Source organism: Onychomys torridus, chromosome 1 (assembly GCF_903995425.1).
Source record: "Onychomys torridus chromosome 1, mOncTor1.1, whole genome shotgun sequence".
Classification (NCBI taxonomy): Eukaryota; Metazoa; Chordata; class Mammalia; order Rodentia; family Cricetidae; genus Onychomys; species Onychomys torridus.
Window position 1 is genome coordinate 42039514 of NC_050443.1, and position 14886 is coordinate 42054399.

Consider the following 14886-nt stretch of genomic DNA (forward strand, 5'->3'; position numbering starts at 1 on the left):
CTGCCTTTTGGGGTAGGGTAATTTTTGTGTGGGCCACCTTGTACACTATAGGGTATCTAATGGAATTACTGGATTCTACTCACAAGATGTCAGTAGTTAGAAATTGCCAATTCTCTTCTAAAGGGAAAATCAGTACCCACTCAATCATTTTCAATAGTTCATATAGCATTGGTCAAAGACTAGAGGCAAGATTGGGCAAGGGTCTGGGTCAGCGTGGACAGAGGTATCACCTGGAAGAATGTTTGGAACTAACTAACATAAAAGTGGGAGTGAGTAAGACCATTCGGTCCTGCTGGTGAGACATGGTGGCTAATAGATCATGCTAATGAAAAGGTGGAGTCACTGGGTGTCAATGGGAAGTTCCACTGGTAAGTGCTCCATTAGAAGTGTGTGTTAGTAAGGGTTCACTGTGAGATTCCTTGACATGAAGCATGAAAGACAAGAGTATTAGTCATCTTTCCACAGATCTGACTGTATTTAGTCATAAAGAAATCAACCTAAATGGTGATATTTTGTGTATGATCTAACAAATAAAACTTGCCTAAGGATCAGAGGGCAAAGCCAACCACTAGCTAGCCATAGAGGCCAGGCAGTGGTAGCACACACCTTTAAACCCGACACTTGGGGTCTCATGCCTTTGCTCCCAGTACTTGGAAGGCACACACCTTTAATCCCAGCACTAGGGAGGGGGAGACAGGAAGTGATATGGCTGGATGGAGAAAGGATTATAAAGAGGGAGGAGAAAGGAGCTCAGCCCTTCAGGCTGAGGAGTTGATGAGGTGAGAAGAGGTGTGGCTTGTTCCTTTGTCTCTCTGATCTTTCAGCATTTACCCCAGTATCGGGCTCCGGGTTTTTATTAAGACCAATTAGGATTGGTGCAATAGAGTTGGATGTAGCTCCCACTGTCAGGGGTTTCAGTCTGGGCTCACTTGGCCCCACTTAGCCTGTGATGCAGTGACAATCATGGCAGAAGCATGGAAGTAGAGGAAACTGTTCACTTTATCAGACAGCAAAGAAAGAAACAGAAGGGTCCAGCGACCCAACGTCTCCTTCATTGGCATGTCCTTCAAATTCTACCCTCTAGTCCTATCTTTTATAGAATTCACTAATTTGCAGGAGCCAGAAGCTGGCAACCACACCTAAATTGCATAGGTGTTTGAAGACATTTAAGATCTAAATCATAACAAATAGAAGCTAAATGATTATTTTTTTTCTAGATATCACCATTCTAAAAGCTGTCTCTTGTAGACCATGCCTTGAGCCTCCTAGGGCAATGTTTTGGAATGGAGCAAAGAAATAAGAGACATGGGATGGGGACCCAGATAGAGAAAGGTGACAGATGGATTCCACAAGAAATCAAAGTCAGAGGTCACAGAGAGCAAGAGAGATAGCTATCCATGGAGTGTCTGGAAATAAATGTGGCCAGTAGTCCAGGAGGGGAGGAGGACACAGATAAGAAGGAACTGAAAAGGGTGGAGGAAGAGCAAGAAGAGGCCTACATATCCCATCACCAAAGACATTTAAACTGCCCTAGGAATCAGAAGTCTTTTTGTGTTAGCTCTTATTGGTACTTTCTGTTTGTCTTTCTGCCTGGTGTGCAAATCTGTACTGTCAGCTTCAATGTTCTTGACAATCCGATTATCATTTTTCTACATGCAAGTGACAAGCCCCAGCATCATTTCACCCAATCCCTTTCTTTCCCTTGATAGCTGATATAAATATAGATATTGATGTAGCAATATCATTTCCCAGATTTCTAAAGTCAGCATGTTTGTGTACATTGCCAAGGCCACTGCCCAACCCCTATTCCCTTCTGCCAATTTTCCCTTATACCCAATCTAAGTTATTGATTATATAGTCACCTTTCCAAAGTCCCATTTTAATCATTCTAGTCCCCTGCTCAGCAGCCATCTGTGAGTCTCTTACGAGCTCAGGTCAAAATCTGCCCACCTTCACTTGTCATCTAAAACCATGTTCTCTAAGGCCTCACCCACAAATTCCCATGGACCTGTGATCCAGCCTCAGCTCTCATTGTCTTTACCCATACTGTCCTGCCAGATTGGAGGAGTACTGCCCCATCACCCACCTGCCTTTAGTATCAATTCCTTTAGGCATGCTCCCCTTCTTTCCAGGGCCTCAGATGCCTGTGGCTTCTTTTCATCTCTACCTCACTGTGCATTATTATCTATTTGCTTATTGTATCCTCCCAGGAGGCTGTGGATTTGTGAAGGAACTGCAGGATTGCTTCAGTAAAGACCTGCGTGTGGTCAATGCTTAGTAAATGCAAGCTGAAAATGAAGTAAAAATCAACAAAGAAGCAATTTCAGTACCATCCTGCTGTCTGACTTTTTACTATTATAGGTAAATGGACACCAAGAGACACAAGTACTAGTTGGAAATTATCTACTTTAATTAAAGAAAGAGAGGGATGAGGACTTGCGGGAAGAGGGGAGGAAGGGAGCTCTGGCTTTGTCCATTAGGTGAAAACTTGCTCTGAATACCGAAAGAGTGGGGAGGGAGGTAAAAAGCAAAGACACACCATGTAGACCTTTCCTGAACCTACAGACGGAAGTCACAATATTACATAATAATAAATAGATTAATTAATTAATGTGGAGACTAGAGAGATAGTCGTTTGGCAGTTAAAAGCACTTGCTGCTCTTGCAGAGGTTCAGTCCCCAGCACCCACACAGCAGCTCAAAATCAGCTGTAACTCAAATTCCAGGGGATCCAACGCCCTCTCCTTGACTTTTCAGGCACCGAGTACATATGTTGTCCACATACATAAATGCAAGCAAAACACTTATATGGATAAGGTAAAATGAAAATTTTTAAAACTTAAGTTTATCTACTTTTGAAGTCAACTTTCATAATTATTAAATAATTGCTATGGTAATTTCTACTGATGTAAAATGTGCAGTGTTTCCTCTTTATCTGTATAAATACATTCTAAAACTGCAGATGATATTGCATATCTGTGTCCTGGTTAGCTGTAGCTACCAACTTGATTTAGCCTAGAGTCATCTGGGAAGAGAACCTCAAATGAGGAAGCGTCTAGATCAGATGGCTTTATGGGGAACTGCCTCAATTGTTAATTGATGTAAGATGGCCCATCTCACTGTGGGTGGTACCATTCCTGGGCATATGGTCCTGAAACTGTATCAAAATCAGCTGAATATGAGCCAGCCTACAAGAAGCATCCTCTATGGTTCCTGATATACCTCTTTGTATATGAAGTGAGTTCCATGTCTTAAGGTATGCTGCATGGTATAGTAACCAGGCTTGCCTTCAAGTTCCTGCCTTTATTTCAGTCAGTGATGGACAGAGATCTAGAGTTGACAGCTAAAAAAAGAAATCTTGGGCTGGAGAGATGGCTCAGCGGTTAAGAGCACTGGCTGCTCTTCCAGAGAACTCAGGTTCGATTCTCAACACCCACGTGCCAGTTTACAATTATCTGTAACTCCAGTTGCAGGGCTCTGACTCCCTCTTCTGCCCTTGTATGACGTGAACACACACATGCTCCATATACACATATTCAGGCAAAGCACTCACATACACATAAAATAACTTTTAAAACGAAACCTTCCCTCCCCTAATTTGCTTTTGCTCTGAGTATTTTCTCAAAGCATCAGAGATGAAACTAGAATGGCATATCTGCTCTTTTTCTATACATGTGCACACAAATTCAATGCCTTTCTCTCTTGACTGAGCATTTGCCACACATTGTGACCATAGTTTTATAATTTGAGATGATTTGGAAAACTGTCATGAGCTGCTTTTGTCTTTTTATCATAAGACACATGGAATTTTTTTCTCATCATAGAACTCAGCAACTTCAGCATATGATTGTTTTGTTTTGTTTCTTATTGAGAACTTTCACCTTGTCACTCAAGGAAAGCACTTTGATTTCTCATTACAATATCTGAGTTGCCAGTGTCAATTCTTGATGCTTAGGACAGTATTAACTATAACGAGAGTGACTTAACCATGAGTGTTGTAATGTGATGACAGTTGATGGAGTGAATAATGATTTAGTCACTAAGGGACTAATGGGTAAGTAGTATATTCATAGTGAAAACGCTGTGTGATTATTATCCTAGATAGGACAATGTAGAAGGTAGTTAGCTCATGCAGGAATGCATGGTCCTAATTAGTTGATATCCCAAACCGGAGATTCAACTGTATAAAAAGTATCCAATGGGTATACTTGGCTACAAGATCTGTAGGGCTTGTGCTAAAAAGAAATACAGATATTTATAAATTTTGCTGAGCACAAGGCTCCATAATCCTGCACAGACCAGACACTGATGAGATCAGGTCTGCTGTCCTTTAAATGAGTAAGGAAAACTTGGTCACAAATATGTATGGCCAGTTGTCTGTGATTGTATGTTTCCACAGTTGATGAACACAGGCACAAGTTCAGCCCTCTACCCTCCTGCCCACTGGCCTTTGTGAGAGCAACAGCTACAGCTATGTGATATTCTTTTGGATTATTTGATATTTTCAATCATTCACTGCTCTAAAAGAATTCACCCATTGTAAAATGTTTGCCACTTAGGTCTTCCTCAAGATAGCAGTGAACACAAGCCTACAAAGAAAGAAGGCCATGCACCAGGTGAGCCTTTGCACTATTCTGTTCAAAAGGCAGAGCCATAGGTGATCTCAGAGTTGGAAAGGAGGACTAAAAAAAGCTCAGAAGCTACAAGGACAAGCTTTGTGGAAAACTCTATTGCCCTGGTCACAAAGCAAGCCCAGGATCCCATGTGCATAAAGAATGACTGCATTAATCATCTCACTAGAAAGAGTCCAGCAGGATGTCAAAGCTGGTTCACTGAGTTCACAGGACAAGGTCCAGGGCATCTTCCAGGAGAAAGGAGGAACATGTCCCTGAAGCATGTTTTCTAAGTAGAGACAAGCTCCACTAGTGCCCTAAGAGGCAAAGAGGAAAGGGAGACACAATAGAAACACTGGGCCTTTGGTAGAAATTTCTCTACTAGATTCCAAAAATTCACACCTCCACCAATAAGGGCAAGTTCACAGTCACGTGTAGAGTCTCATAAACTAATATGGCCCACAGCTGTGTAGTCTTAACCAAGGGACAGTAACATGACAAAATACTACATAACAAGTACACAGCAAAAGTGACTTTGCTGAATTCATTAAGATGACTAAGTCAGTTGATTTGGAGCTCAAGTAGATTTAATCTAATTTCAAGCACTGTTCAGATACTTTTTCTCCATCTGGTGACAGAATGGGAAGTTGAAGGGAAGGGTGGAATGGGGGTGCAGGGGAGGAGTTTCTGAGCCTTGGAGATGTAAAACCTGTGCACCCAAAACCCCAGAGTACTTCAAGGTTTGGGAGCATCCCAGTTTGATGGGCAGTGGGAAATGGGAGCTCAGTCCGACAACCTCAACAATGTGGAGAACAAAGGATACCTAAATGAAGAGAGCGTAGAGTAAGAACAGTCATCTCCTAGGTCATTCATACCCTTCCCAGCTGGCTTCAAGTTCTTAAGATTTCTACTCCATCCTAATGCAGAGGAGAGTGTTTCAGAGCACCGCACCTCCCAATCAATGCTGTTTGTATCAACTTACAAAACAAATTTACTGAACATTGCAACCCAATACACACACATTCACAGACAGACAGACAGCAGTGCCCCCTATCTGTGAGGGATGTGCTCCTTCATTGAATGCCTAAAGCCATGATAATTAGGACAACGGTACTAATTTATAAACCAGGCATAGTAAGATAATACAGCAATGGTAAATTAGAACAATACCCAAAACCAAAATTTCATGGATGTTCTCTACCTACCTCATTGTATTTATCCTTCTTATAGTAATGTAATAACTACTAAGTGGCTGGTGACACACACAGCATGGACACACTGGTCATAACAATGATTCACAACCAGGGTGAGATAGAGGAAGAGAACACAAACTTTGATCATGATGCTCAGAATACCATGCAACCTAAGGCTTATGTAGTGCTTATTCTAGAATTTTCCTGTTTAATATTTCTTAGACCATAAGTGACCTCAAGAAACTAATCAATTAGAAAGTAAAATCATATATACAGAGGAGAACTATTATATTTGAGACTAAAACTTGAGAAAATACATAATATCATTTTATGAACCAAAGTGTGTCCCCCTCAAAATATATATGCTAAAGTCTTAGCCCTTGGGAACTCATAATGGGCCTTTATTTGGAGATAATCTATTTAAAGAAAATTAAAATAAAACTATATTTATTAAACATAATCCAGTATACTAAGTATCCTGATAAAAATAGGATATTGGGATGCACCCACACAGAGGAAGCTCAGGGGAAAACTCACAGAGAAGGCAGCCATCTGCAACCCAGGGAGAAAGGCCACAGGAATAACCAACCTTGTTGACCCCTCAGCTTCAGAAAGAGAAACAATATGTTTCTTCTAAGTTTCCCAGTTTGTGCTATTTTGTTAGGTCACCCTGGGCTAATCTAACTCAAGGTATACTGGGATGTTTCCTAGTCCATTCCTTTTCTTTTTATGAAATTTTATTTATTTATCTTTATGTGTATAGATGTTTTACCTGAATGCATGTCTGTGCACCATGTGTATGCAGTGCGTACCAAGGCAAGAAGAGGCTGTAGTCACAGACAGTTGTCAACTGCCATGTAGGTGCTGGGAATTGAACCCAGGTTGTATCTTCAGAATCAGACCTTTAAAAAAAAAAGACAGTTTCTCACTCTGTAGATCAAGCTGACCTAGAATCCACAGAGTTCTTCCTGCCTTTGTTTGCTCTGGTGCTGGGACCAAAGACATATGGCAGCACATCCAGCTCTATTCCTTTTACCCCTACGTCTTTAGTGCTACTTGTGGTCAAGTTGATTCCAGAGACACAAGTGTTGTGGAATATTATTTTAAGATGTGTTACATTTGTTTATGCTGTGGAACATTTGTTTAATGATGCAAAGATGTGTTGCATTCTTTTATGTTGCATTTGTTTAACTCTGTGAAGCTGTGTTACTGTGCCTGTCTAAAACACCTGATTGGTCTAATAATGAGCTGAATGGCCAATAGCAAGGCAGGAGAACAGATAAGCAGGGCTGGCAGGCAGAGAGAATAAATAGGAGAAAAAGATTGGATGGGAAAACAGAGAGATCAAGGAGCAAGAAAAGAAGGAGCCAACCACCCACCTATACAACCAGAAACAGTAAAAAAAGAAAGAAAAGTTATACAGAAATAGGTAAAGGTAAAAGATCAGAGTCAAAAGGTAAATGGGATAATTTAAGTTAAGAAAAGCTGGTTTGGGGCTGGAGAGAGGGCTCAGAGGTTAAGAGCACTGGCTGTTCTTCCAGAGGTCCTGAGTTCAATTCCCAGCACCCACATGGTGGCTCACAACCATCTGTAATGAGATCTGATGTCTTCTTCTGGCCTGCAGACATACATGCAGGCAGATCACTGTATACATAATGAATAAATGAATCTTTAAAAAAAAGAAAAGAAAAGAAAAGCTGGTTAGAAAAAACTTACTTTTTTAAATTTATTTGGGAGCTGGGTGGCGAGTCCCCCAAAAGAGAAAAAAAAAGGAAAAACAAAACAAAACAAAACAAAAAAACAACAACACACAAATGGACCTCACTTTCAAGCTGAAGAACCTCTGACTTTCTACACTACTAACATAAGACATGCTATTTGCTAGCTTGAGAAATGAAAAATTCCATATGTCTGATTCAGACAATCAGTTTGAGAGATGGGGGCTAAATCTGGAGCCTCCAAAGTGGAAATAAACTCCCCCAATCGCTCCAGAGAGCAAAGCTGTAAATGGCCCCTCTACAACCCTTTGAAGCACAGTGCATGAACCCAAGTTTACAGAGAGGAGTGCAATGTTTCAGCTTTTCACAAAATTATGTTCTACCTCCAAATGTATCTTGGTTGCATAACTCCTCAGTCACACAACAAGGAATAAAGCAGGAGTGGTATTAAGGTTTGGAATTCATCCATTCTGGAACTTCAGGAAGGAGAGGCATAGCCAGGTTTTGGTGGAATCATGTTTATATGAAAGGCAAGAAATGATGCTGAAGCGAAGCCAGAGCTTGTGACATTTCCAAGAGCAGGGTGTTGCCCGGGTGATCACATCCTGCTTCCACATAAGTGGGAAATTAAAGGCTTGGAGTAAATACCTCTCATATCATCATTATCAATACCATCATCATCATCACCATCACCACCACCATCATCATCATGGCCTAGTGATAATTGCCTTAATAATGAGAATGATTGCCCTAATAATGAGAATGTGTGTGGAATTGCACAGCTCAGTAAGCAATTCTCGCAAATAGCAACTTTTGTAGCTATTAGATTCAGGTATTAGGACATAGTAGTCTGAGCCTGGAGGGTGGTGAGAAGCATGGAGATGGTCAGCATCTCTTGTACTCTAGAGATATAGGTATACATGCCAGGATTCCAGGGCCTCCTTGCTCCTTCCACAGATCCTGACTTAAGAGCCCCCTTTCCAGGTAGGTATAAGACATCACACCTGCTTCCTGTATGCTAACTCCCTAAACTACTTGTCCTCACTTTTGTCTACTCCAGAGGTTCCAGTGAGACGGGTACACATACATGTGCTTGTCAACACATGTCTGTACAAGTGTGTGTTTTCATGTGTGTGATGTGAGTGTGCCTGTGTAAAATGAAGATTCTGTCTTAGAACATGGGTGGGCTCTGATGTTGTCTCATTTTCTTTTGTTTTGCTTTATTTTTCATTGATATATGATATTTGTACTTATTTATGGGGTAAAGTATTATAATGCAGTGCATGTATCCAGTGTGTGCTCATCCAGTCTGGGTAATTAGCACTTTTGACTCTTTCAAATTTTGTACTCATTACTTGTAACTATGGAAATTGCTGTTTTAGACTGTGGTTACCCTACTGTGCTTTTTAGCATTAAAATGACTTTCTCTCTCATTATATTTTGGTGCCCGGTATCCATGTTCCTGCTCTCCATTCTCCTGCTCTTCTCAGCGCTAATGACCCCCAATCCTACCACCCACTTCAGTATGGTCAAACCCTCAGTGGGTGCTGCCCAGGCTGCTGCTGGCCCCAGGTGGTACTTAGAGGGTTCAGAGTATATAACATTTAAGGTTTACTCACCAACAACAAAAAGAAGTTTGAACCATTTTACCATCTTTTTTTGACATGAATTGGAATATTACAGTCCAGGAAGTGCAAGCCAAGCAGCAAGCCACACTCCTCCGAGGTAACTTGGACAGAAACATAATGTGAAGCATCTGGGATTTAGTGGAGCTGCTCGAAGCCGATGCTGTAATTACAGAGAAATCATGAAGTCTGTAACTCCAGGGAGGACCAGCCCATGGGGATGCAGCCTCTCCTCCACTAGAGTTGCTTAAAGAGCTTGTGAGGTTCTGGTTCAACCCCCCAGCAGGTTTGAGGTACACACACTAGGTCTGAGAGAAGCTAGTGTACAGTCCCAGTGAGCAAAGCCTTGGGAAGCCTTGTGGGCACTCTGCCCTTTTCTTTCCAAAATGCAACTCAGATTTCTAAGTGTTCCAGATATCCACCACCAGTTCTATGAGATTCTCTAGCCAGATGCTTTTCTTCCAGCTGTGCCCTTGACCCCACTCTCTCCCATAGCTTGGCAGGCTATACTTTTGGGAATATGAAACTCAAATTACAGATACCTCACCCTGGAAGGAAGTGAGAGGGTACAGCAGTGTGATTGAAACAGTCCAAAGGCAGAGTTTCCCAAGTGTCCATGGCTGGCTGAGTCTGGAGGATGGCCACAATGTAGCAAAATTCAGCTGGGCATTAGCAGATGTCACACAGAATCAACATACAGTGGGAATATTTGGAAAAACAACATCTATACTGACCACATACTGACCCTTTCTCTTGGCATTATTTTCTAAATACAATGTAATAACTGTTTACATAGCATTTCTATAGTATTAAGTGTTAGACTTCATCTAGGAATGATTAAAGGTATATAGAAATAAACACACACTTTACACATAAACACTAAAATGCAGACTTGAGCATCCTAAGCTCATTGTTCCCAAGATCCTGGACCATTCCCTGAAGATACTGAGAAATAGCTATATACCTATAGTGTAAAATAATACTCCTTCTTAAGGAAGGAAGGGCATGACACGGCTGTGCACTTCCTCAATCTCAGCATTCAGCAGGCTGAGACAGGAAGATCACAAGTCCAAAGCCATCCTGATCTACACAGTGAGATAGAACACATCTAAAAAGGCAAACCATTATGTCTATTCTTGGTTGTCAACTAAAATTAACTAAAACCCATGTGGCTGTGTATGCCTATGAGGTTTTTTTTTTTTCTTAATTAAATCATTTTAAATACAAAGGCCCATTTTTAATGTGGATCTTTTGAGATGGAAAAATCCACCTTTAATCTGAGCCACATCTTCTCCTGGAGTCTATATAAAGGACAAAGAAGAAAGAAGCTTGCTCTCTTTGCCTGATTGTTCTTGCTCTCACTGGCAAGTTCATCCTGTCACTGGGATTAGAACTTACTTCTTCAAGATTCTGATGTATACAAGAGACCAGCTAAGGCATCCAGCCTCATGGGCTGCGCAACTACTTTCTATTGATAGCCATTTTTTAACTAGCTAGACCACACTGTGTAGACTAGTCTGTTCCTCTAGAGAACCCTGAATAATTAAAAAACTCAACAAAAAGTTATATACCCTTAGGAGGTGAGGTGTAGCCTGTAAGCAAGACTTCACTTCTCAGGTCTGAGGACTTAATCAGACCTGGCCTGAACACACATGGATTCCCCACTTGAGAAGGGATTCCAACCCAGATCTCAGGCCTTCATCCTATGCAAGGGAAAGCACCTGGTCCTAATCCTTAGAGTTCTGCTCTGAATGTTATCACACTACTCCCTGAGGAGGGTCTCTCAGCCTCAGCAGTTCTGTGCAGTATCTGATACTCTCCCTCATCTTTTGAAGGAACCCCTCCCCTGTTCTGTCCTGGTGAACGTCACCACCCACCATGCAGTGCATGGCTCAAATGGGAAGCCAGGCCTCTGTTGTTTACTTTATCAAGAAAGATGCTGCTAGAGCATGATCAGTGGATGGTAATGTCAGAAGGAACTGAGGAGAAAGCAGATCTTAGGGAACCTCATCCTGGGGACTGAGAAGTACCATAGCACCAGGAGACCTTGGTAACAGCTGGGACAGATCAACAGCTGTGCAGCTCCTCCAGACCCCACCCTTCCTGACTACACCCACACTGGAGCTCCATTCTCATAGGACAAGAATGTTAGGAACCTTCTAGTCCCAACACTCTCCCAGAGAAAACAAAGAACTCTGCTTAGCTTCCTTAATACTACTAGAGGGAAGGCCGCATAGTCGAGCACAAAACGGACATAGGCTGTGCTCAGGATAATTCCTATGATAGTGGCTCTGGTTAGAGGTAAAAAAAAAAAAAAAAAAAAAAAAAAAAAAAAAATTCCAGATTTCTATTTCAGTTGTATTTGTTAACTTCCCAGGTTAACTCACATTCTTTTTTGACATATAGACATATGAATTGGGGGTCACTTTTCTGAAAATGCGTGAAAATTTAAGCACACCTTTTTTTTTAGAGGCAAAGTGGCTCAAATAGGAACAAAGCTCAAAAACACTAGACAAAAACCAAGTGAGAGTAAAAATGCTCATTTTATCAATCTGTTGCTCCCATCTCCACTGTGTAGCCCAGGATGGCCTGCTGAAATTGTGGGCCTGCGTTATCATATCCAGCTACTCCTCTCTTTAAATATTAAATGCCCTCCATGTGTCCGAGTTTAAACTCTTCCAGTGTTAAATGGAAGGCTGATATGGGTGGAGTTATTGTCACAAGAGTCTAGGATAGAGAGGTATAAGGCAAACAAAAGGCACCACTGGGTGCTGCCCATGCACACACTCTAGTTAGACCAGGCTACCCAGCTGGCTGGGCTCAGAGGCTGACCTGGACCTTGTAGGTCATTCTTACTTATTGGGTTCTATTTTGCTCCATATTTGCTTGTTCCACAATTTTGTAATTAGGACAAGGTAAGAGGTTCAATTAGTCTAAGAATACTTAGCCACACCTCAAACTGTCTTACTCCAATAATTTTATCCTTCTGAACATATACCTAATTTCCACCTACAGTTATTTTAAATATATACAATAAGTCAGCTGAAAAGACAGGTGGGGCATGGGGCTGAGGACTGCCACCATCCTTGGGCATGGCTCTGGTGAGTGAGTCTTCTCCAGGAAGGCCTTGCAATACCCAAGGCATTTCAGGTACACCAGTTCAAAGTCAGAGTCATTTCCATAATAGGGATCTTCAATAATGGGTTGTTTCTGTGGATCATTGCTCCCAAGTAGCTCAATTTTAGCTTTGCAGTTTTTAACTTGATTATCTTTTCTATACAAATCTCTTACATTGTTTTCATCCACACAAAATATAAAATCAAGTGTGGCAAAGTCTCTTGTAATCTGCTATGCAACATGATTTGTGGGGATCCCATGTTTCCTCATTTAGCTCTGCCCACAGTAGTCAGGGGGTTCCCCACTTCATAAGTGGGTGTAGCTGAACTGTCTATGCTTCAATTATCTGAAACAATTTCATCAGTTATCAGTTCTGAAAACTACTTCTAAAACGACTGACAGGCAAACGTTACTGAGACACGTGAACGATGTGGCTTGGACCCAACCTCTGCCATCTTTCAGTACAAACCCTGGTGCCCAACGATGGCATCTACATGTAAAATTTTAACAGTGTCTCTGATTTTTAACATGACAGTGTTTACGAGTACATACAACAAAAATAACTTGGCTTGGGATTTTTAAGTAGAGTAGTGTATCATACACAAACACTCATATTCTCTCTCTCTCTCTCTCTCTCTCTCTCTCTCTCTCCTCTCTCTCTCTCTCTCCACTACTCATGTGTGTGAGAATATACATGTGCATGTACATAAGTGTGTGAGTATGTGCACATTAAGGGCACCCTCCAGATGTGAAAAGCAGAACTATGCACATATGTGGGGAGCGGTCTATCCATTGGAGACCACCTGTGTTTTTCTTTCAATATCTTTAATTTTAAAACACATAAAAGGACGGGAAACACTATTAACTTAATGATGTTTTGTGGCATTTTACATTTTATTAATCTGGAGAAGATTTGTGGACACCTGGGAAATCTTCTGTGAGGAAGAAAGACCTTTACTATTGAGAACACTGCTGTGCTGACCCAAAGGCCCTCAGAACCCATTTTACTGGCTTTTCTATATCCAAGCCATTTCAAATAGAAATTCATGGCCTTAAATAAAAATGAAGGATGAAAGACCAAGACCCTTTGGGAAATTAAAACTCTTTAAAAAGACAAAGGCTGAACACTTTATTGTTGAATTGCTAAGTGTTCTTAATCTCCAGGCAAACTTGACACAGTATTCTCAATCTCTGTAAAATTCAGTGTTTGCCACTACAATACAGTGCCAGTAAACTCACCTGAGTAAATACATATATCCTGATTCTGGCATTATTATAAAAACCACAAGGGGATCAGGAGATGGTGGGTTTTGATTTGTTTTGTTTTTGCATTAAAGTCTAACCCTGTCTAACAGTACAGTTTAATTTTAAATTTCTATATGCTGGCTCCACCATATCAATATCAGTCACACACACACACACACACACACACACACACACACACACACACTCGTGCTCACACACACACTTCATGCATGCACCCTTCGAAAGTATGTCCAATGCACACTCTCTTAGACCAGAGAGTGAGACAATGGTCTCCAGGACAGCTTCTCACTGTAGCACAGGACATCGCATTATTCTTTCTGGGGGATGTCAAGTCATTTATTTTTATGACAACAAAACTGTTCCTCGGAAAGTCACAGGTATCAAGGGAAACCTTGCCGTGAGGCATGTAAATGACACATTCCTGATGCCAGTGGCATTCTGTAGGAGCTGTGACAACTGGCTGGCCTCCTCCAGAATGCCCGGAGCTAGGACATAACTCTCACGCCTCTTCCAAACCCAACAGCTCAGAGAACACTTCTTTGGCAGAAGGTGTGTTGTTGTAAGAAATATATGGTTGCAACAGAAGGTAGGCTGCACACCTGTAGTCTCAGCAGTCAAGAGGCTCGTGAGCCGGAAGCCATCCTCAGCTATATAAAAACCAGAGTCTGTAGCAAAATGAACAAATGGAAATAAGAAATTCATTTTAAAAAATCTTCGTCTACTCTACCAGATACTCTATGTGACATTTAATTCATTTCTACATTCACGTCAGAACTCTCTCAGAATCAAAAGCTGGGAGTTCAGGGTGAGGAAACACTCACAGGCCGAGTGCACCGCAAGTATCCAGACTGTTCCCTCTCTATGTGATTCTGAGACTGTGGTGCCAACACATTGCCTCCCATGCCCCTGGTGCCAGGGATTCTCTGAAATCTTCTGAGCTCCAGTCTGCCCCACTCCACCTCTTCCTTCTAAAGTGGCCCAAGCTTTCTATGACAGTCTATTAGATTTAGGCAGACCATGTTCAGTTCTAATACTACCTTCCTACCAAACACAAAATTGGAATCCAGGTATGGCGAGGCACGCCTGTAATCACAACACTCAAGAAGCTGAAACAGGAGGGTTTCAAATTCTAAACCAGCCTGAGCGATGCAACAAGACTGTTTGAGAGGCAGGGAGTATGCGTTATGAGCGACTTCCCACCACAGTCAAGCAAAGTGTTCTGGTCCTGTTGCCATCTTGGCAGTAGCTTCTGGGAGACGGTTTCAGCTTAGAAAGGCGTGCTTTCCTCTTTTACCGTGACCCTTCTCAGGGAACGTAGTAAAATGGAGCTAAATGGTTGTTTTATTTTTATTTTT

General features: G+C 41.6%; 1 pseudogene; it reads right to left on the reverse strand.

Annotated features, from left to right (window-relative positions):
• Positions 1-12163: 12163 nt before the first annotated feature.
• Positions 12164-12720, reverse strand: LOC118570204 (annotated as a pseudogene).
• Between the last annotated feature and the right edge of the window lie 2166 nt (positions 12721-14886).